General features: G+C 43.6%; 1 protein-coding gene across 1 annotated transcript in view; it reads left to right on the top strand.

Moving 5' to 3' along the window:
* LOC100944715 (gap junction beta-3 protein-like) overlaps window positions 1–2,681 on the top strand; it is a 29,504-nt gene that overhangs the window by 25,814 nt on the left and 1,009 nt on the right. The window lies entirely within an intron of this gene.

The following is a 2,681-nucleotide window of genomic DNA, read 5'->3' as shown; positions in this document are numbered from 1 at the left end:
AGGAGAGTCCAGGCTTCCCGGGGCCTGAATAAAACTCACCTTTTGCCTTTTACATCGGAGTGCGGCTCGGAATCGTCTGTTTGGGCTGTTTGAGAGAATGATTTTCGGACCTAACAGGCTGGTTCTTGACATGGGCTGAGAATGTTGTTTAGCAGCTCGAGGATCCTTTCTGGGCTTATTCTTATATTTAATAGAGATGTTTCCAGGAACTGGCTGGTAAGGAGAGCCTGGAGACCGGTGCCTTGAAGATATAGCAAACTTTGTTGGCTGTGGCTTTGTAGGCGGTGGCTGCTGTGGTGGCCGCAGAGTTTTCTGAAAGGGAAGGACAGATGGCCCTGCAGTATCAAAATCTAAGAGTGATTTTTCAGACAGGAGAACTGACTCCTATAATCCTTCTCCAACATCCCAGACTGAAATCTCACTAAAAGAATCTTCTGACATTCCTAGATTTTCATGAGAGCTATTTAATGATTCTAGCAAGGTGAGCAATTCCTCAGTACAAGATGGTGACATGAGCAGTGCACGAATAGCCGCCCAAACTGACCAAGTTGAAACAGGGAGAGAATGATCCGATTTCTGAGCTTGAACAAGATCTCTACCTACCCTTTCCCAATCAATGATGTTTAAAATTCCCTCTGTTATAAACCAGGGACAGAAATTTGAGAGCACATCAAACAGAGAATACAGAGTCTCTGAACTGACAGAGACCCCCCCTCCTTTATTTAAGAGCAAGCATACCACTTCCAAATTAGGGGAGAAGTGAGTCCTGGAACTTCCCATTGTTACCCTGAAAATGCTTCCGGATGCTTTGGGGGACTTACCAAAGCTGAGAAGATTTGTCTCCAGGAGTCAATCACTGAGAACAAATTTTCCCTACAAATATCATTCAGGCAAACTTCAGAATCCACAGGATTGGATTCTCCATTGGACACTAAATGTCATTGAGCTCCAAGTGTTGAGGTCCTGCCCCAAGAGCAGGTTCTGCAAAGACCTGTGGAAACTGCTGGCAATCCACTAAAGAAATATAGAGAAACAACAGTAAAGAAAGAGACATGAGACATAGAATTAAAGGTGGGAGCTCAGGGATCCATTGCCCATTTTGGGGATTCTGGCAATGGCTCCACTTTGACTTTATTGAAGTTTATTTGCCCAGAGGGTCAGATGAGGGAGGGAACAAAGACACCAGCAGTTTCTCTGATTGAGCATACCAGCTCCTATTGTTATTATTATTGATTTGAAGGGTAGCCTTCAGAAATCTCAAATCTGAACCTTGTACTGGGAGAGCCTCCTGCTTGAGATCTCACACACACTGATCTCTAGGGAGGTGTTAAACTCTGCTAGTTCTCTGTGGAGTAAAATGCCAGGGGCATTAATCTCTGAGGAATCGCTGAGAGGGAGGCATTTTCCTCCCATCACCAACACAGAGGATTTTCCTCTGCAGTAAGGGATATAAGCTCTTCTGCCCATATCTCAGGGCGTGAGCTACTCCCTTGGTCTCTGCCTCCACCAAATGCAAATCTCTACAGTTGGATTCTGCTTTGCCTTTTTGATGGGCAGAAAACACCCTAGTAAATGTCTTTTTTGCTAGAACTTGTCACAGTCTCTTCTATGGCCATTATTTTCTTCTGAGTGCTTATGGACCCAGCAGGGTGTTTGTAAGCTGTATCCCCAACAGGCTAGAATTTCAGAAAAGGCAAGAAGCTTGCTAGCAATGGCTAGCTTAAATGTAAACTAGCTGACTTTTCTTTGTTCTGACTCACTCAGCTTACTTTTTAATTTTCCTATGTTCTAGGGATGCTTTCCCTTGCCAGGAGTGGGATCTCCAGTACCCATTCCCCATGCATCTTCCCCACCCCCTTTTTTAATTTTTTTGCAGGTTTTGGCCAGGGCCGGGTTTATGGGGCCAGCACCCTACTCCTTTGAGCCACAGGTACCACCCAAAACATATTATTTTTTTTTCTATTTTTTGTTTTTTGTGGGGTTTTTTGCAGTTTTTGGCCTGGGCCGGGTTTGAACCCACCACCTCTGCTATATGAGGCTAGTGCCCCACTCCTTGAGCCACAGGCACTGCCCCATCTCCCCCTTTTTTACTTTTATTCTGCAAAATAGCAAGGGCCATCATTAATCCATCATGATGCTTGGTTTCTCCTCGCAGGCTTCTTCTGATGAGAGTATGCCAGCCTATACTTGTATCTTGGCAGTCTTCTGCACTTTCTGATTCAGGTTCATGATTGAGCTTACCAAATCTTGATGGAAGCCAGACAAAATCAGAGTCATCTCCTGTGGAAATACAAGCAAAGTGTCTTTCCCATAAACCAATTTCACCTATTCTCCATTGCTAAATTCTAACATCTTTCCATCATACCAAAGATTTTTTTCTTTGGTGTCAGTTGTCTCCCTGTGAAATGCTGCTCTGCAGCTCTAAATGGCTGTGTTTGGGGGTAATTTAAGAAATGTAAAGTAAAAAACACTTTATTTAATTATATTTGTGGGGAACTATGTAGTCTCCATTCCTATCCGCCACCTTTTATTGTTTTTGTTTTTGTAACTGATCTTTTACAGTTCTATTAGCTCTAATTGTTTGGAATACCTAAATATGGAGGTGTCACCCTAGCTCTGTGACTTTGGGCAGGTGACTTAACCTTGATGTGACTTGGTTTTCTATCTGCAGCTTGGGAAGA

This window comes from Otolemur garnettii, unplaced genomic scaffold, assembly GCF_000181295.1.
Source record: "Otolemur garnettii isolate 467f Iridium unplaced genomic scaffold, OtoGar3 scaffold00025, whole genome shotgun sequence".
NCBI lineage: Eukaryota > Metazoa > Chordata > Mammalia > Primates > Galagidae > Otolemur > Otolemur garnettii.
The sequence above is the reverse complement of the archived record's forward strand: the minus strand, read 5'-3'. Positions and strand labels throughout refer to the sequence as shown.